At 44.8% G+C, this 21,806-nt stretch overlaps 1 long non-coding RNA gene across 1 annotated transcript in view; it reads right to left on the bottom strand.

Moving 5' to 3' along the window:
• Positions 1-6,385: 6,385 nt before the first annotated feature.
• LOC135056759 (uncharacterized) overlaps positions 6,386-21,806 on the bottom strand; it is a 99,471-nt gene continuing 84,050 nt past the window's right edge. Inside the window, exon 6 of the long non-coding RNA XR_010244065.1 lies at positions 6,386-6,641. This is a non-coding gene — a long non-coding RNA (uncharacterized LOC135056759). The remainder of the gene's footprint in view (positions 6,642-21,806) is intronic.

Raw genomic sequence — 21,806 nt, 5'->3', positions numbered from 1 at the left:
TGAGCAAGCGGTGGGCACTGATGCGCGCTTCCACTTCATCGCTGGCAGCCGCTGTTCATCTACTGCTGTTACCAGTAGATGAACGGCGTGGTGAGCGGCTTTCCATAGCGTCCTGCTATGGAAAGCCGCTCACCCACGCTGACATCGCTGGGCAGGGGGGAAAAGCGTTTAGTGTGTATGCACTGAGCGCTTTTCAGCCCAGCGATGTCAGTGTGTATGGACCTTAACAATTAACATACAAGGTCCTGCTTGTCAGCGTGCTGACTGGCGTTAAGGTTTAAGCAGGGCATACGTAAATATATATTAGGCATCCTTTCCATCTTTTGAAACAGGATTTCAAGGAGATTGTGAAGGCAGCACCTAACGAGAGCCTATAAAGAGGAGGACAATGGGGGTCATTCCGACCCGTTTGCATGCAACGGTTCTTCGCTGCAGTGCGAACGGGTCGGAAATGCACATGTGCGGTGGACGAATTGTGCACGCGCGACGTTGCCTAGCGACGCCGCCAGCGACAAATGTGATCGCAGCGGCGATTGCAAGAAGATGGACAGGCGGGAGGCGTTCCGGGGTGGATACTCACCGTTTCCAGCCTTTTTCGGGGAGTGGTAAGAAAAACGCAGGCGTGTCCAGGCGAACGGAGGGCGGATGTATTACGTCACAGCCGTGACCTGCATCGCTGGATCCGTCGCACAGGGTAAGTAGGTGCAGGACTAGTCTTGTTTTGCAGGAAACTTTTTTAGCATAGCAGGGCTGCACAAGCGATCGCAGCCCTGCTATGCTAAAATACACTCCCCCGTAGGCGGAGATTAGTTGATCGCACCAGCAGCAACAAGTTGCTTGGTGCGATCAACTCGGAATGAGGGCCCATGACGGGAGCAATATTTGTGTTTTAGTAGACTTCAGTGTTATGGTGCTTTAGAGATGGGGTGTGGCCTACATACCCTCCAATATTTTACACATAAAAATCGGTACAAATATAAAAGGGGGCGTGGCCGCGTCCCTTTTCCTATACTTTCAATGGAAGTTTGGATAGCCAAAAAGGGTACAGAACATAAAAAAAAGCTACTGTACCTGCTAAAAAGGTACAGTTGGAGGGTTTGGGCCTATACCCGCGTCTTTTACCTGGTCTTGTATCTGAAACTATATGCAACTGCAATATAGCTGGTGCAGGTGACGGTGGTGTGCACAGTTGTGCCGGCGGTATTACAGTGTGCAGAGATGCTGAAAGTGGGCATTTCAGTCCTGGCACATTCCGCTGCAGGCTGGTACCAGGGCAGTAAAGAGCCAAGGTACTATTCATGGGGCGTGGTCTAATCACAGGAGGGCGTGGCAATGCACACATAAAAAATACAGGAAAAAACTGTACTTTAAGAGCCATCCTGGCCACATTGCAGCCCGGCACACAGCAGGGTCCACCTCTGAATCAGCCCTTAGGGAGGTCTTTCTGTTGTAAATTGCTCCAATATTGATTCTGTATCGGCAGATAATGTCACTGGGCAATAAGATCCCTAGGTTTATAAAGGACGTTGTCAGGATCTCGGCGGTCGGGATCCCCACATTCAGAATGCTGACAGCGGCATCCCGATGGTCAGAATCCTAACAGTAAGTACTGAGGTTAGGGTTAGGCACTAGAGGAAGGTTAGGCTGCAGTGGTGAGGGTTAGGCTGCATTAAGGGTTCGTTAACGTTAGGCTGTGGGCGGGGTAGGTTAGGGTTTGGCCGCGGGAGGGGCTCGTTAGGGCAAGACTGCAGATGGGGTGGGTCAGGTTTAGGCTGTAGGTGGGTAGGTTAGGGTTAGGCCGCGGGAGGGGTTCGTTAGGGTAAGACTGCAGATGGGGTGGGTCAGGTTTAGGCTGTAGGTGGGGTAGGTTAGGGTTAGGCTGCAGGGGGGAGGGTTAGGCTGCTTAAAGAGATGGTTAGGGTTAGGCTATGGGAAGTGTGGCTTAGGCTGTGGGAGGAGACAGGATTAGGCTGTGGGAGAGATGGGCTAGGATTAGGCTGCAGCGGTGTGGAGGTTAGAGTTAGGCTGCGGGAGTGGTGGGTTAGGCTGCAGGTGGGGTGGGTTAGGGATAGGCTGTGGGAGGGAACAGTTACGGTTAGGCTCCAGGGGTGTGGAGGTTAGGGTTAGGCTGCAGGAGGGGTGGGTTAGGCTGCAGGGGGGTGGGTTAGGAATAGGCTGTGGGAGGGGACAGTCACAGTTAGGATGCAGGGGGGTAGAGGTTAGGGTTAGGCTGCAGGTGGGGGGGTTAGGGGTAGGCTGTGGGAGGGGACAGTCACAGTTAGGTTGCAGGGGGGTAGAGGTTAAGGATAGGCTGTAGGTGAGGTGGGTTAGGGATAGGCTGTGAGAGGGGACAGTCACAGTTAGGATGCAGGGGGGTAGAGGTTAAGGATAGGCTGTAGGTGAGGTGGGTTAGGGATAGGCTTTGAGAGGGGACAGTCACAGTTAGGATGCAGGGGGGTAGAGGTTAAGGATAGGCTGTAGGTGAGGTGGGTTAGGGATAGGCTGTGAGAGGGGACAGTCACAGTTAGGATGCAGGGGGGTAGAGGTTAAGGATAGGCTGCAGGTGGGGGGGGGGGGTTAGGGATAGGCTTTGAGAGGGGACAGTCACAGTTAGGATGCAGGGGGTAGAGGTTAAGGATAGGCTGTAGGTGAGGTGGGTTAGGGATAGGCTGTGAGAGGGGACAGTCACAGTTAGGATGCAGGGGGGTAGAGGTTAAGGATAGGCTGTAGGTGAGGTGGGTTAGGGATAGGCTTTGAGAGGGGACAGTCACAGTTAGGATGCAGGGGGGTAGAGGTTAAGGATAGGCTGTAGGTGAGGTGGGTTAGGGATAGGCTGTGAGAGGGGACAGTCACAGTTAGGATGCAGGGGGTTGAGGTTAAGGATAGGCTGTAGGTGAGGTGGGTTAGGGATAGGCTGTGAGAGGGGACAGTCACAGTTAGGATGCAGGGGGGTAGAGGTTAAGGATAGGCTGTAGGTGAGGTGGGTTAGGGATAGGCTGTGAGAGGGGACAGTCACAGTTAGGATGCAGGGGGGTAGAGGTTAAGGATAGGCTGTAGGTGAGGTGGGTTAGGGATAGGCTGTGAGAGGGGACAGTTACGGTTAGGTTGCAGGGGTGTGGAGGTTAGGGTTAAGCTGCGGGAGGGGTGGGTTAGGCTGCAGGTGGGGTGGGTTAGGGATAGGCTGTGGGAGGGGACAGTCACAGTTAGGATGCAGGGGGGTAGAGGTTAGGGTTAGGCTGCAGGAGGGGTGGGTTAGGCTGCAGGGGGGTGGGTTAGGAATAGGCTGTGGGAGGGGACAGTCACAGTTAGGATGCAGGGGGGTAGAGGTTAGGGTTAGGCTGCAGGTGGGGGGGTTAGGGATAGGCTTTGAGAGGGGACAGTCACAGTTAGGATGCAGGGGGGTAGAGGTTAAGGATAGGCTGTAGGTGAGGTGGGTTAGGGATAGGCTGTGAGAGGGGACAGTCACAGTTAGGATGCAGGGGGGTAGAGGTTAAGGATAGGCTGTAGGTGAGGTGGGTTAGGGATAGGCTTTGAGAGGGGACAGTCACAGTTAGGATGCAGGGGGGTAGAGGTTAAGGATAGGCTGTAGGTGAGGTGGGTTAGGGATAGGCTGTGAGAGGGGACAGTCACAGTTAGGATGCAGGGGGTTGAGGTTAAGGATAGGCTGTAGGTGAGGTGGGTTAGGGATAGGCTGTGAGAGGGGACAGTCACAGTTAGGATGCAGGGGGGTAGAGGTTAAGGATAGGCTGTAGGTGAGGTGGGTTAGGGATAGGCTGTGAGAGGGGACAGTCACAGTTAGGATGCAGGGGGGTAGAGGTTAAGGATAGGCTGTAGGTGAGGTGGGTTAGGGATAGGCTGTGAGAGGGGACAGTTACGGTTAGGTTGCAGGGGTGTGGAGGTTAGGGTTAGGCTGCGGGAGGGGTGGGTTAGGCTGCAGGTGGGGTGGGTTAGGGATAGGCTGTGGGAGGGGACAGTCACAGTTAGGATGCAGGGGGGTAGAGGTTAGGGATAGGCTGTAGGTGAGGTGGGTTAGGGATAGACTGTGAGAGGGGACAGTCACAGTTAGGATGCAGGGGGGTAGAGGTTAAGGATAGGCTGTAGGTGAGGTGGGTTAGGGATAGGCTGTGAGAGGGGACAGTTACGGTTAGGTTGCAGGGGTGTGGAGGTTAGGGTTAGGCTGCGGGAGGGGTGGGTTAGGCTGCAGGTGGGGTGGGTTAGGGATAGGCTGTTGGAGGGGACAGTTAGGGTTAGGTTGCGGAGAGGGGCAGGTTACAGTTAAACTGCTGGAGGTGTGGGTTTGGGGTACAATTAAAATACTCACCGGGATCCGTTGGGGTGTTGCTGTCGGCAGACTGACTGCTGGGATCCCGACCGATGGGATTACGTGGGATGCGGTCAGGATGCCGAACGTAAGTATGTGGCCTACTGTTAGTGCTAGCCCACATGGAGAAGAGGTTGGGTTTAGGCAGTTAGGCAGGGATAGGCTGCAGGGAAGGAAGGGTTAGGCTGCGGGGGAGGGAGGCTTAGGTTTAGGATGCGGGAAGGGGAGGGGGTGGTTAGGTTTAGACACCACCGAAGAGGTTTAAGGTTAGGCTGCAGGGAGGTGGGGGGAGTGTTAGGTTTAGGCTTTGAAGGAAGGTTGGTTAGGGGGAAATTGAAGGATGGTAATTAAACTTACTTACCCCCTGTTGGGATTCTCTCCATTGAGATGCCGTTCTCAGTCTTCTGACCACTGTATCCCGACCGCCGGTAAAGCGTATCACACCCGATTACGATACCATCCGGTGTATAAAGTGTGATGGGGAAGTTGTTACACGTAGCAATGACCAAGCACTGCGACATGATTACATTAATGTCAGACTTTGATAACTTAATTTAGATTGGGGAGTTTATAAGTCTAGTAAGATTTGGGATAGATGTTAGCAGAGATGTCCATTCTGTGCTCCTCTCTCCTATCTTCAGGCCCTGTACTGTATATTTAGGTTCAAGCATGTACAGTTGGCCAGAGTATTGTCTAGGTGGCATTGTTTAGCACACATCTGCAGCTATTGCCTTCACCTGCCACTTATAAATGTTAGTAAGTACACTTGTTACAGCCTTGCCTATAAAATGTAGCCTAAAGGTATACATGATTTCTTCAATGTAGTTCACTTATATAATATAATATCTAATAAATATGTTTCCAATTTGCTTTGTTTGTAAGTACAGGTGCCTTTCTCCATCCTATATACTCCTCCAGTACATTATTTTGCATGACCACTTCTTCCTGTGCATTTCAGCCTTGTGTTTATATCATGAGAAGGATTGTCTATTTTGAAAACTGTATCGTTAATGTGGCAGGGAATATTGTGACGTGACCAAGTGCAGTGCCATCGCTCTTGGGCCTCTAAATAGCTCAGTGTTGCACCGTCTGTACCTATTGAGATATAGCGTTCATATGCAAATTAAAGTAGACTGTTCACATTTGTTTGTATATAGCTTCCTAGGTAATATAATAAAGCCCATCTGGGTGGCTTTGTTAGCTATTGTAGCAGCCCACAGCCAAGTACTATGAAAAAAAAAAAAAGGTTCACTGGGCTGGAAGACCCTCTTATATGCTGCAATTCTCAAGTAATTGCCCTTTTTTCTCCCTGTTTAACCTGGATTTGAAGGAGCATCAATGAGTTAATTTCCTCTTCCAGTGAATAAAGCCGGGCTGCAGTGCGTGTCTGAGTATATCTGCTTTTCCTAGCAGTCAGTCCCCTTTTCACATGGGAATGGGACAAATTAGCAAAACACCGGCCCCCAGACTGTGAAGCAGACAGACATCCAAAGGCACAGAATGAGGGAGAACAGGCATGGATAAGAATAGATCCACAGAGACTCTATTGCAAAGAGTTTTTGGAAACGATGGTGGTATAAGCTTTGGATGGGTGCCATTCTCCCTGAATAAGCAGATTAGCAGGGTGAATAGTGAGGACAAACTGGTATTTAAAGATTATGTCAATTAATGTTCTCTCTTTTGCACAAAGGTTCCACTATTTAACCCATTAGTATCGCTCGAGTTTCCTCCAATCAGAATACGTTGGGACATATCCATAATCCATTCTTGTGGACCTGACGTTTAAAGTGTAACTGGTTCCGAGTTGCACGCTATACGATATAAGAACATCTGAAAGGTGTGTGCTAGTGCAGGTTTTGATGGTGCATCCAGTGGTGCACCGATAGTGTGTCTGAAGGATGCATTAAGATAAATTAAAACAGACGCAAGACATTGCACGTTTGGCATCTAATTTTTAAAGAAATTGGCTGTGGCATTAGCATGAAGGCGTCACTGTATGACTCAGGCCCAATATTAGAACATTACCACCATTATATTTTGTGCTACTGTATTTATGTTTTATTATAGGATCCGTTACAAAATACCTGTACAAGAGAATAAATGTATGAATAGAAACTGATTTACTTAGCGGAAAATGAAAATAAGATTCTGATTTTTTATTTTTTTTGCTTTGTCTATACCTGGCAGTAATTAAACCACTTTCAGCGACACATCCGCAGCACACCTTCTCCGGCTTCTCCACCTCCCTTGTCAGCTCCGCATCCAGGGCCGACGAGAGTGCTCACAGGCTCGAGTATTAAGGTGGGCGTGGCCAAATCCCCTAAAAAAAAGTTTAAATAATTGAGGAGGTGCCAGTGGCCACACAGCAACATTCAACCGGGCATGGGCAAGTCCTTCCAACAAGCATTGGCGTGGGTTATTATTCTACCTCCCATGACATCACTGTAAGCCAACACTAACATAAATATCACAACTGCAGACACCTTGTTAAATAATTAATTGTACCCTATATACAAGTGGCAGTTACTGTTCCTTTCATCAGTGACTAGGTTTTCAGTTCACTACCCAGGCCAGCTGGTCACCTAGGGGTCTATTCATGAAGCAGTGAAAAGAGTGGAGAAGTGAGCCAGTGGAGAAGTTGCCCATGGCAACCAATCAGCTGCTCTGTATGATTTTATAGTATGCAAATTATAAATGTTACTTCACTGCTGATTGGTTCTTCTCCACTGGCTCACTTCTCCACAGTTTTCACTGCTTCATGAATAGACACCCTAATATAGAATGGAGCATAATTCTTATGCATGCATCCAGTGGGATAAGGAATATACAGTGGCAGAGACCTCTGGAAACTACTGGTAAGTATCTGATCCTGAGATAACATAAGACAATGTTAACTAGAGCAGCACATACTGGCCATACAATATAACTATAAGAACAGAGCCGGGGGACTTTACAAGGTGCTGCACCAGGATCCCAACCTATCACAGACAAGGAGAGGCACCACTATGGAGAGTAAAAAGCCCACAGACTGTGCTCAACTTAATTTTACTGATTAGACACACTACTTCTTCTACACTGTTAGCCAACGAGGATGAGATATGCGTTTCATTTAAATACCCTTGAGCAACTGCCACAAAGTTCAGGTACTGGCAGGAAAATGTCAGTGGTTCTCAAACTTGGTCCTCAGGACCTAACACGGTTCACATTTTCCATGTCACCCAGCAGGTGCCCTGTGTCTCACCAACTGTCAAATTTTAAAAATCTACAGGTGACCTGCAAAACATGAACCGTGTGGGGCACTGAGGACCGAGTTTGAGAACCTGTGCGCTAGGTGATCACTTACGTTCTCATAATAGTAGACATATAGCACTGGCAAGGTACATGTAGTCAGAAGCAGTTTAAATACAGTAGAAAGCTCTAGCAGTGTATTGGATGTGTAAGTCATGTGAGCGTAGAGACGCTGTGTATGGCTAGAATAGCTCAGCTGACCTTAGGCAAAATGGCGGTGCCCATTCTGCGCTGGACAGTAGCTACAGGTGAATCCTGACATGGCTGACCAGATGACATGTGCAAACCGGTGAATCGACAGCGCCAGGTAAGGTTTAAGTAGCTGCTTTGTGACAGACTGGTTGCTATGGGCAACTACTCCACTTGTCCTCCTTAGAAGGTTTGATAGATCTCCCTCAAAGAATTCCATGATTATAATGAATCCAGAGGTCTTAGATGTGGACTTTCACACTTCTCTTCAAGAACAACCTTCCAACATTTCTCCTTCGAATGTTGGCTGCCACTTCTCACTGCTGTTGGGATTTGGCTGTGCAATGACAGATGTTTTACCCACAAGTAATTTCCAGAATATAATATGCCCAGATGTCATTGCGTAGAAGCAGCCTTCTTCTAAGTGATAGGCTAATGCTTGGTAACACTTAAGGACAGAGCTGGTCCTGACCAGTTTGATGCCCTAAGCAAGATTTTAGCTGGTGCTCCCTAAATGAAGTGGAAGAGGGATGCCATGCCTGCTTGACACCCCATTGGAACAATGGCGCCCTAGTCATTCTCATATATGACCTATGGGGGGGGGGGGGGGGGGGGTCATTCAGATCTAAATTTAGCATATCTACGATCATTTACTCTGACATGCCTGGGGACGTCCAGCACAGGCAGAGCCGTCCTTAGGCATAGGCAAACTAGGCAAATGCCTAGGGCATTATGCCTAGGGGCACAAACAGCTTCTGCTGATTGAAATGATATGAGGCATGCCTATATTCTATGTGTGACAGCAGCTGTATCTGCATACAAAATGCTACATTACAGTGTATTCATGGAAATCACTGTAACGTAGCATTTCATATGCAGATACAGCCACAGTCGCACACAGAATATAGGTATGCCGCATATCATTTTAATCAGCAGAAGCTGCTTGTGCATTCTAGCCACATAATAATGCAAATAAGATGCATTTTCATAAAAAAAAGGCACCCAACGTTAGCAGAGCTACCAGCTGACTCACGCCAGGCATCTCCTGCTCCATGGCGTATTGAGGCAAGAAGTACGAGGACACATCTGTATCCAAGCAGAGGCAGAAGTCACAGTGTTAGTGGCTATGTGAGTGATGTGTGTGGGTGGGTTGGTTGTGCAGTAGTGTTCTGCATATGTGTAAGGGTCATTATATGTGTGAATAAAGTTGCACTACTGTGTGGCATCATTTGAATTGGGGGTACTATTGTGTGGCCATGCCCCTTCCCAGCAAGAGCACACCCCTTTTTGGACTGTGCGTCAAATGCGCAATGTTCCTATTTAAAATATAGGGGGTAGGAACACCAAAATTAGGACTACTGTGGGTGAGGGGTGATGGTGCTGGGAAAGGGGTGCAGGGTGAGAGGCAGAACTAGCGGCGGTGCTAGGGGGCACCAGCCAAAATCTTGCCTAGGGCATCTTGCCTAAGGACGGCTCTGAGAACAGGGCTAGTCCGCCCCGCATGTCAGGCCCTACCCCCACCGCACAGGTACAAAAGCATCGCACGGCGGCGGTGCTTTTGTACCTGGCGAGGAGCTCCCTGCCAACGCATCTCCTGCACGCTGGCAGGCCGCTACTCGCCGCGGCCCGGGTCGCAATGGCTGCATGAGACATCAAGCAGCCGCCGCAACCCTTTCCCTGCCCCCTCCCCCCCCCCCATGGTCTGGACACGCCTCCGTTGTCTGGACCGCATCCCACCAACGGCGTTCTAACGCCGTTGGCACGCCCGTGACCGCCTTTGCCTGTCAATCAGGCACAGGCGATCGCACCAGTGAGATGCTGTTAGCATCTCACGGGGCTCGCGGGGTACACACGCTCCACAAAGTGATTCAGACTGCGATCGCTGCCGCTGCAGCAATGCAGTCTGAATTACCCCCTATGTCCAGTGTCAACTCTGCTGGAGGACCAATAGATGAGGAAAAGGAGACAATGGGGGTCATTCCGAGTTGTTCGCTCGTTATTTTTTTGTCGCAACGGAGCGAATAGTCGCTAATGCGCATGCGCAATGTCCGCAGTGCGACTGCGCCAAGTAAATTTGCTATGCAGGTAGGAATTTTACTCACGGCATTACAAGGTTTTTTCTTCGTTCTGGTGATCATAATGTGATAGACAGAAGTGGGTGTTTCTGGGCGGAAACAGGCCGTTTTATGGCAGTGTGCGAAAAAACGCTACCGTTTCTGGGAAAAACGCGGGAGTGGCTGGAGATACGGAGGAGTGTCTGGGCGAACGCTGGGAGTGTTTGTGACGTCAAACCAGGAACGACAAGCACTGAACTGATCGCACTGGCAGAGTAAGTCTGGAGCTACTCAGAAACTGCTAAGAAGTGTCTATTCGCAATTCTGCTAATCTTTCGTTCGCAATTTTAATATGCTAAGATTCACTCCCAGTAGGCGGCGGCTTAGCGTGTGCAAAGCTGCTAAAAGCAGCTTGCGAGCGAACAATTCGGAATGACCCCCAATGTGGGAATGCTGTTCTTCAGTGGCATAACTCCAGAAGGCCATAGTATATTGGGCTCCGGATGCCTGCTGTCAGGGGGGGCACTGAGAAGGGAGGAATGAGGGATAGCCGCATTCAGACTATTGGAGTCACACTCTGTGCTACCTCTGTTACCTCTTGTAGTTGGCAGGTATTAGGACCCAGTGTGGCTTCAGGGGCCCAACCTCCGTCTGGTGCCTTCTGCCCATACACAGTTCCCCTCTGCATCTTTCTCATCCAGGTACAGCGTGATAGGCGGTTGCTGGGGGGCATGGCAGAGTTGTTAGGAGGCGGTGTGTTGAGACCATGCTTCCAGTTGCCCTGTCAGAAATTCCACCACTTTCCATCTTCCTAACAAGGGGATCTGGAACATTCTACAGCAGCGGTTTAGAAAATATTACGTTTAAGATTCTTAAGTGTAATACTGAAGGAAAATATAGCGTACTGACACTGTGCAATCTCCACTCAGTATTAAGTCTTATGTTTCACCTGTTTTAACAGAAGAAAGATGTTCAACATCACCATTATTGCCTAATGAAAAGACTGAAGGTCTAATTAGCATGCAGATAATCAGTTCTAGGGGTCATTAAGTTCAGCCTCCCACAAGTGGGTGTTCTACTGGAGAATATTTATGTATTGTGTTAAACAGCTAATTAACTTTTTATGTTTATACTGCAAAGAGGAGTATTTTACTGGTCAGCAGAATGTGATGAGTGCTTCAGAGAATCCACCAGGAAAGGTGAACAAAGAGCCAATATTTATTGGCTTAGTGAAGTCTATAAATTCAGCATTACAGATGGCAAAATAAGTTAAGAAATAAAATCCCAGGACTAATTAAGTGTTGGATCCCATCTGCCGCAGACATTTCACAGTATATTTTCCTGTTTCTTTTCACTAAATTAACTAAGTACTAAGTGACTGGAGTACTTATAGGGTAGCGAATGCTAAACAATACCGCAATATTACATTGACCAGACACCTGCGACTGGCACACATCCCCATTTTGCGTAATGTAACACATTCTGGACATATTTACACAACTGGAGCGGTGGAATGGGATTGGAAGGGGCATTATTACCAGTGGCAGATTTTATAACGGATGCCCCACTGCACAACCTACACCCATGTTTAATACTTACCATTTTGGAGTGTCTCATCGGCGAAGCTGCGTAAATCGCCAAGAAAATGGTGTAGTGGCCATTTTCCTGGAGACCAGCGTGTTAGCAGTAGACTGCATCACCGGCTAGAGAGGAGGAGGCCCTAGACCAGCATATATACTATAGTCCCTACCCACTCTCCAGTAACATCTGGGGGACACCCCAAGCTCGGGTGGCTCTCCCAAACTCCCGCAAGAAGTGGTGGCTTGATGACACACTTTGCCCTGAATTGCGCCATTGTGGCTTCGCTACACTCTTTGCGGGAGTAGTGCCCATATATAGTGGAGGGTGGGGCCACAATCATGCACCCAAGCACTAGCCAGCAGGCTATCCCATGCCCCCTGCACCTCCCACCTGGCTGCACCATGCCTCAGCACCTCCCACCAAATAGGTCAACCTGAAAGTTAGCAAGTAGGATACATATAAGCTTTGTTACTATAAATTTGTTCAAATGTAAAATGATCAGTAATATATGTAATATAAAATAAGCTTTCAATTGCTAAAACCAACGTGGGTAACAATTAGTATAATACTGTAGTACTCTGAATGTTGGCCATTGCTATAGGAACACTATTGGGCCTTACTTTAGTTAAACTTGGCAATCTCAATAATATGATTATACAAGAATATACGTTCCTTTATATAACCTGTATCATCAGCATGTAATTAGTCAGGCTACTCTTCTGTCCATACAGCATCCCTTCTCTTGTTCGGTTTTCTCTCCAAATGCCCAGAAATAGAGGAAAATGGACAGGCAATAGTATAATACTGTTTTATTCAATTTAAAACACATCAAATATCCAGTCCAAATAAAAACTGACACACAAGTGATGAGAAAAATCCCAGATAGTGGAGGTAATGTAATTACCGGATAGTAGGAGAACCGATCAAAGTTCTCAAACTCGCATAAGATGTAATGGCAATCACAGGCAGCCACCCGGGTAACAGCTCCCTGGAACCGGCAATAACCCACGTCCACAATCGTCTGGATAGTCCTCCTCACGGCACCGACGCGTTTCAGGTCTATTCCAGACCCTTTTTCAAGGTAAGTGTGTCTCCATACAGTCATCCGGTCTATTTATCCCAACATCCCCCAATCAGAGTGAATTTACAAATTTTTAATCCATATCACCTGTTACAAACATGGCAGCTTACATATGGTTTAAACACGTAGTCATAGTAACCACCTCTATCCTCCAATAGTGTGAAGCCTCATAGTCTCATGACCTTTAGTCATGTGATCCCAGGTCATGTGACTTGTGTCCTTTCCCTTTTCCTGTCAATATTGTGGTATGGGCATTTCCGCCCTTAGTTGACGTTTTCCTCCTAATTCACATTTGTAATAGATGGGCCCGTCATCTTCCCTATTATATATATGGTGATACTCTTAATGTCTATGAGGTATTTCACCTCAGTAACATTGTCTCCTCTCTCCACCGGGTGTATATAACGGGCACCATCCCGTTTCTAGTACTTCCGCCCTTACTCCCGGCGGTCCGTATGTCACATCCGCTGACGTCACCTGGCTGTGTTGTTTGTTCTCGGCGGGATGTTAGTGCTTCCGCCATCCGCAGTGTACGTATTGCCAGTCACTCCTTTCTTGACTTCCTGGGGCTGGTAGTGTGTGCACTTCCGCCCTTACATGCTTCAGTCCTATATTCCATATCCGCCCTGGATCTGTGACATAAAAATAGGTTGATGGAGTGGGATCATAGCGGTATCCATAGCCCATAGGGAAGAACTTTGCCATAAATGTGGTGGTTCATTGATTTATCCTCCATTTTCAATGGTGGCATAACGTAATGTTTCTTGATGATTTTAACTACAATGTAAATAAAATACATTTTTAAAATATTATTGATAAAAAACCCCATTAATGGGGATGAAAAATCCTTCATATATATAGATAATAAATAAGAAATAAAATACAAATATCATAATAAAAGAAATTTGATTCCTATATGGAAACCTCAACTTATGATGGGACATGAATATACAATAAAACAGTCTGTACGATACATATCTGCATAATAATACGAAAAAAGGTCTATAAAAACCACTTTAGCTCAAAATCTGAGTTTAAACCATGAGGTATCAATGTATTATATTTATAAATAAATTCCATCTCCATTTTCGCCAGGCACTTTGCCAGATCTTTATGCCTGCGACCACTCTCCACCCTTTTGATGCCTACAAATCTTACGATTTGTTTGGGGTCACAGTTATGGTGTTTTTTAAAGTGGCTGGATAACGCATGGGTTTCTAGTCCCCTTCTGATGTTCCTAAGGTGCTCTCCTATCCGTATTTTGACCTGTCTAGAAGTACGCCCGATGTAAAAAAGGTGGCAGGAACATTCAATGGCATAAACCACATTTTTTACGTTACACGTAATAAAATCACGTATTTCGTGGATGAATCCATTAATCACTAAATTTTCTAATTTCTTCCCACTATCCGTGGTGATTTCCCTACATCCCACACAAGACCCGCACCTGTGAAACCCTTTTGTGCTCCTAATGCCTTCTTTTTTCATTGGAGGTAAATCACTTCTCACTAGTGTGTTTTTCAGGTTGGGTGCTTTTTTATAAATGAACAGAGGTTTTTCTGGTAATACACTTTTCAAAACAGGATCTTTCCTCAGTACCCCCCAATGTTTTCTAAATGATTTTTCTATCATTTTATGCTGAACATTATATTGGGTGATAAAAGCATATTCGAACTTGTTGGATGTTTCTGTTCTCTGTTTATCTTCCAATAGAGTTTCACGTTCCAAAAAAATGACGTTCTCCTTCACTTTTTTTAGCGAGGCCGCCTCATATCCGCTGTTTATGAATCTCTCCTCTAGTTGTTCAAATTGTTCCCTACAGACCCCCTCATCAGAACAATTCCGTTTAATTCGTTTGAATTGGCTATTCGGGATGGAATTAAGCCAATTCCCATGATGGCAGCTGTTTCTGTCAATGTAGGTTTGTGAGTCGGTGGGTTTTGTAAATGTCTTGGTACATAGGACACCATCCTTGATATATAGACTGATGTCCAAAAAATTGACTTCAATATTGCTCACATTGAAAGTAAATTCAATATGACACGGATTGTCGTTAAGATAGATACAAAATTTATCAAGTTCTTCCCTTTCTCCTTTCCACAGAAAGAGGACATCATCGATGTACCGCCTCCACGACACCAGGTTCGCCCCAAATGGGTGGGAGTTCCATACAAAGTCGGTCTCCCATTTCCCCATAAAGATGTTGGCATAACTTGGGGCGAACCTGGTGCCCATGGCGGTACCAACCCTCTGTGCAAAAAAATCCCCGTTGAACATAAAATAGTTATTCTCCAGAATGAACCGAACACTTTCAATCACAAATTCCTGAATGTTGGCCTCCATACTACTTCTACTTAGAGAGTCTGCCACTGCCGTGAGGCCAATCTGATGGTCAATGATAGTATACAGCGACTTTACATCAGCTGTCACCATATACATATCGCTTTCCCATGTCAATGTCTGCAGCCAGTTCAAGAGATCTTTTGTATCTCGTAGATGTGATTCGTTCTTCATTACTAATGGTTGCAGATGAAAATCGATCATTTCTGAAAGGTTCGCAGATATTGATCCAATTCCGGAGACAATGGGTCTACCGGGGGGATGCTGTGCGTCCTTATGTACTTTCGGCAGAAGATAAATGACCGGAACTATCGGATCTTTATTCACAATAAACTCCTGCTCTTTTTTCGTGAGCACCTTCAAATCACCGTATTTTTTGCTTAGATCTTCTAGCTTGGTTAGAATTCTTGCTGTGGGGTCTGTTCTCAGCTTCTGATAGGTATCTCTATCACTCAGATGTTTCTCCACTTCAGAGACATACCAACTCCTATCCATCACCACTATACCTCCCCCTTTATCCGCTGGTTTGATGACCAATTCTTGATTGTTCTTGAGTTGTTTTAATGCTTCTCTCTCTTTTACTGTGAGATTGCACTTGACCCCTTTGGTGTTAATACCCTTTAGGTCATCCTGTATAAGTGTGGAAAAGGTCTCAACAAAGTTTCCTTTCATATGTTGTGGAAAAAAGATGGATCTTGGTTTAAAGGGGGTGGTGGCCTCTATATTGTTCATATCCATATCCGGTGTACATTCTCTTGTTAAGAAAAATTTCTTTAGGCACAATTTCCGGATAAATTTGTGTATGTCAACGAATGTGGAGAATTTATTGACAGAAGTAGTGGGGGCGTATTTCATTCCCTTCTCGAGAACTTTCGTCTCGTATATAGACAAATTGTGAGAGCTGATATTAAAGATTTTAATGCCCTCTTTTTTCTGCTGATTCTTCCCCTCCTCATCAGAGGTAACCGGGGCAGGGATTATTCCTATATCCTGTTGTGTGTTATTTCTAGCTTTCTTCCTTTTAGGTTTCTTTTTTGGTTTCTTCCTCCCCCCCCTTTTGCCCCTGTTTTTCTTAATCTTAGAGTTTAATGGGGGTTGTATTCCCTCCTCCCCCTCTCTAAAAAACGGTCCTCTCTGAATTCTCTTTCCATTGGAGAGTATCTATCATTATATTCGATTGGTGGATTATTTCTGTAATTCGATTGGCCCCTTCTTCTTCGGTGGTCCCCTCTATTTGGCGTTCTCTCATTTCGGTGATTATATTGTTCTTTCCTCATTGGTCCTCTGCTGTAATCCTCCTGTTTTTTTCTATCCCAGAATTTTACTTGACCTGTATTCCTGTTCTGATACCTAGGTCTATTCTGTGTAGGGATGAAAGTATTGCCTCTATCTCGATCATTAGAAGGATCTAATTTTCTTGATCTATTCTCCTGTCCCCGCCCCCTATTTCTTTCCACGGGGGAATAATTGGTTTGTGCCTCAAATGATAGTTCGGGGTCTTCATCCTGTCTAATTTTTTCTTGCTTTTCTTTTTTATCCCTGATGAATTTCCTTACTTTTCTGTCTACCAGTATCTTCTCTGATTTTTTTAAATTAGCCTCTATTCTTTGTTCTAGATCCTTATACTCGCTATTGCTTGTAAATGGATTGATGAGGTCCCTATATATCTAGAACAAAGAATAGAGGCTAATTTAAAAAAATCAGAGAAGATACTGGTAGACAGAAAAGTAAGGAAATTCATCAGGGATAAAAAAGAAAAGCAAGAAAAAATTAGACAGGATGAAGACCCCGAACTATCATTTGAGGCACAAACCAATTATTCCCCCGTGGAAAGAAATAGGGGGCGGGGACAGGAGAATAGATCAAGAAAATTAGATCCTTCTAATGATCGAGATAGAGGCAATACTTTCATCCCTACACAGAATAGACCTAGGTATCAGAACAGGAATACAGGTCAAGTAAAATTCTGGGATAGAAAAAAACAGGAGGATTACAGCAGAGGACCAATGAGGAAAGAACAATATAATCACCGAAATGAGAGAACGCCAAATAGAGGGGACCACCGAAGAAGAAGGGGCCAATCGAATTACAGAAATAATCCACCAATCGAATATAATGATAGATACTCTCCAATGGAAAGAGAATTCAGAGAGGACCGTTTTTTAGAGAGGGGGAGGAGGGAATACAACCCCCATTAAACTCTAAGATTAAGAAAAACAGGGGCAAAAGGGGGGGGAGGAAGAAACCAAAAAAGAAACCTAAAAGGAAGAAAGCTAGAAATAACACACAACAGGATATAGGAATAATCCCTGCCCCGGTTACCTCTGATGAGGAGGGGAAGAATCAGCAGAAAAAAGAGGGCATTAAAATCTTTAATATCAGCTCTCACAATTTGTCTATATACGAGACGAAAGTTCTCGAGAAGGGAATGAAATACGCCCCCACTACTTCTGTCAATAAATTCTCCACATTCGTTGACATACACAAATTTATCCGGAAATTGTGCCTAAAGAAATTTTTCTTAACAAGAGAATGTACACCGGATATGGATATGAACAATATAGAGGCCACCACCCCCTTTAAACCAAGATCCATCTTTTTTCCACAACATATGAAAGGAAACTTTGTTGAGACCTTTTCCACACTTATACAGGATGACCTAAAGGGTATTAACACCAAAGGGGTCAAGTGCAATCTCACAGTAAAAGAGAGAGAAGCATTAAAACAACTCAAGAACAATCAAGAATTGGTCATCAAACCAGCGGATAAAGGGGGAGGTATAGTGGTGATGGATAGGAGTTGGTATGTCTCTGAAGTGGAGAAACATCTGAGTGATAGAGATACCTATCAGAAGCTGAGAACAGACCCCACAGCAAGAATTCTAACCAAGCTAGAAGATCTAAGCAAAAAATACGGTGATTTGAAGGTGCTCACGAAAAAAGAGCAGGAGTTTATTGTGAATAAAGATCCGATAGTTCCGGTCATTTATCTTCTGCCGAAAGTACATAAGGACGCACAGCATCCCCCCGGTAGACCCATTGTCTCCGGAATTGGATCAATATCTGCGAACCTTTCAGAAATGATCGATTTTCATCTGCAACCATTAGTAATGAAGAACGAATCACATCTACGAGATACAAAAGATCTCTTGAACTGGCTGCAGACATTGACATGGGAAAGCGATATGTATATGGTGACAGCTGATGTAAAGTCGCTGTATACTATCATTGACCATCAGATTGGCCTCACGGCAGTGGCAGACTCTCTAAGTAGAAGTAGTATGGAGGCCAACATTCAGGAATTTGTGATTGAAAGTGTTCGGTTCATTCTGGAGAATAACTATTTTATGTTCAACGGGGATTTTTTTGCACAGAGGGTTGGTACCGCCATGGGCACCAGGTTCGCCCCAAGTTATGCCAACATCTTTATGGGGAAATGGGAGACCGACTTTGTATGGAACTCCCACCCATTTGGGGCGAACCTGGTGTCGTGGAGGCGGTACATCGATGATGTCCTCTTTCTGTGGAAAGGAGAAAGGGAAGAACTTGATAAATTTTGTATCTATCTTAACGACAATCCGTGTCATATTGAATTTACTTTCAATGTGAGCAATATTGAAGTCAATTTTTTGGACATCAGTCTATATATCAAGGATGGTGTCCTATGTACCAAGACATTTACAAAACCCACCGACTCACAAACCTACATTGACAGAAACAGCTGCCATCATGGGAATTGGCTTAATTCCATCCCGAATAGCCAATTCAAACGAATTAAACGGAATTGTTCTGATGAGGGGGTCTGTAGGGAACAATTTGAACAACTAGAGGAGAGATTCATAAACAGCGGATATGAGGCGGCCTCGCTAAAAAAAGTGAAGGAGAACGTCATTTTTTTGGAACGTGAAACTCTATTGGAAGATAAACAGAGAACAGAAACATCCAACAAGTTCGAATATGCTTTTATCACCCAATATAATGTTCAGCATAAAATGATAGAAAAATCATTTAGAAAACATTGGGGGGTACTGAGGAAAGATCCTGTTTTGAAAAGTGTATTACCAGAAAAACCTCTGTTCATTTATAAAAAAGCACCCAACCTGAAAAACACACTAGTGAGAAGTGATTTACCTCCAATGAAAAAAGAAGGCATTAGGAGCACAAAAGGGTTTCACAGGTGCGGGTCTTGTGTGGGATGTAGGGAAATCACCACGGATAGTGGGAAGAAATTAGAAAATTTAGTGATTAATGGATTCATCCACGAAATACGTGATTTTATTACGTGTAACGTAAAAAATGTGGTTTATGCCATTGAATGTTCCTGCCACCTTTTTTACATCGGGCGTACTTCTAGACAGGTCAAAATACGGATAGGAGAGCACCTTAGGAACATCAGAAGGGGACTAGAAACCCATGCGTTATCCAGCCACTTTAAAAAACACCATAACTGTGACCCCAAACAAATCGTAAGATTTGTAGGCATCAAAAGGGTGGAGAGTGGTCGCAGGCATAAAGATCTGGCAAAGTGCCTGGCGAAAATGGAGATGGAATTTATTTATAAATATAATACATTGATACCTCATGGTTTAAACTCAGATTTTGAGCTAAAGTGGTTTTTATAGACCTTTTTTCGTATTATTATGCAGATATGTATCGTACAGACTGTTTTATTGTATATTCATGTCCCATCATAAGTTGAGGTTTCCATATAGGAATCAAATTTCTTTTATTATGATATTTGTATTTTATTTCTTATTTATTATCTATATATATGAAGGATTTTTCATCCCCATTAATGGGGTTTTTTATCAATAATATTTTAAAAATGTATTTTATTTACATTGTAGTTAAAATCATCAAGAAACATTACGTTATGCCACCATTGAAAATGGAGGATAAATCAATGAACCACCACATTTATGGCAAAGTTCTTCCCTATGGGCTATGGATACCGCTATGATCCCACTCCATCAACCTATTTTTATGTCACAGATCCAGGGCGGATATGGAATATAGGACTGAAGCATGTAAGGGCGGAAGTGCACACACTACCAGCCCCAGGAAGTCAAGAAAGGAGTGACTGGCAATACGTACACTGCGGATGGCGGAAGCACTAACATCCCGCCGAGAACAAACAACACAGCCAGGTGACGTCAGCGGATGTGACATACGGACCGCCGGGAGTAAGGGCGGAAGTACTAGAAACGGGATGGTGCCCGTTATATACACCCGGTGGAGAGAGGAGACAATGTTACTGAGGTGAAATACCTCATAGACATTAAGAGTATCACCATATATATAATAGGGAAGATGACGGGCCCATCTATTACAAATGTGAATTAGGAGGAAAACGTCAACTAAGGGCGGAAATGCCCATACCACAATATTGACAGGAAAAGGGAAAGGACACAAGTCACATGACCTGGGATCACATGACTAAAGGTCATGAGACTATGAGGCTTCACACTATTGGAGGATAGAGGTGGTTACTATGACTACGTGTTTAAACTATATGTAAGCTGCCATGTTTGTAACAGGTGATATGGATTAAAAATTTGTAAATTCACTCTGATTGGGGGATGTTGGGATAAATAGACCGGATGACTGTATGGAGACACACTTACCTTGAAAAAGGGTCTGGAATAGACCTGAAACGCGTCGGTGCCGTGAGGAGGACTATCCAGACGATTGTGGACGTGGGTTATTGCCGGTTCCAGGGAGCTGTTACCCGGGTGGCTGCCTGTGATTGCCATTACATCTTATGCGAGTTTGAGAACTTTGATCGGTTCTCCTACTATCCGGTAATTACATTACCTCCACTATCTGGGATTTTTCTCATCACTTGTGTGTCAGTTTTTATTTGGACTGGATATTTGATGTGTTTTAAATTGAATAAAACAGTATTATACTATTGCCTGTCCATTTTCCTCTATTTCTGGGCATTTGGAGAGAAAACCGAACAAGAGAAGGGATGCTGTATGGACAGAAGAGTAGCCTGACTAATTACATGCTGATGATACAGGTTATATAAAGGAACGTATATTCTTGTATAATCATAGAGAATACGTATTTTATAGAGACAGAAGGGCGCCATTGTCCAATCCATATATCTTTCTATTATTAGTCATTTTTTGGGGGTGAAGGGAAATACCCCTATTGTGCATTGGATATAGGCTGCTCCTACCACTTTGCGCACCTACCGGGGAGTCAAACCCTTTCTTAGTGAAATCTCAATAATATGACTTGTAAACAATTCAATAGTATTGATTGAGCTCAATACCATTATACTTCACAGTACTCCTGGTACTTCAATAAGTTGTCACGTGACCAAGGGCCCAACAGTAAGATAGACCGTGGTCTTAATACACAATAGTGGGAATATGTGATACATGATAGCGCAATAATTAAACTACAATACAAAATACAAAAATTAGATATATCTTAATCAGTGCTGATACAAATAATGTAGGTCAGAAACAGAAATTAATAGTTTCCAATATGTGAATGGCCATCCCTCTGGTGAATAGGTCAGTCTGCTGCTGTCGTTTCTCTTGGGCTCAATAACATACACCCAGCAAACAGAGGCACAAATATAGTGAGGCACTATTTACTAAAACAATTGTGTTTTAATAATTCAAATACATTCACAAAATATCATAAGTAACATTGATGGAAAATAATGCAATGTAATGCATACAAAATACCCATAAGGGTATCTAAACTTTGCAAAATAAATTTTGGAACAGAACAGGTTAACTTTATAGTCTTCACTGGCCAGTACTTACGTCGGTGCACTTAAGATTTTGAGAACAAGTGGAGAGGCAAATTTACACAGTATGTGACTGAGGCTGGAGCTTGCTTTGCATTATCCATGCACGTGATACTGCTGCTGCTGCTGCTACTACTGCAAGTTACTTTACAAATACGTTGCGAGACCATGTGCACCGCACACA

This window comes from Pseudophryne corroboree, chromosome 3 (assembly GCF_028390025.1).
Source record: "Pseudophryne corroboree isolate aPseCor3 chromosome 3, aPseCor3.hap2, whole genome shotgun sequence".
Taxonomy (NCBI): domain Eukaryota; kingdom Metazoa; phylum Chordata; class Amphibia; order Anura; family Myobatrachidae; genus Pseudophryne; species Pseudophryne corroboree.
This window is presented reverse-complemented; position numbering and strand designations above follow the sequence as displayed.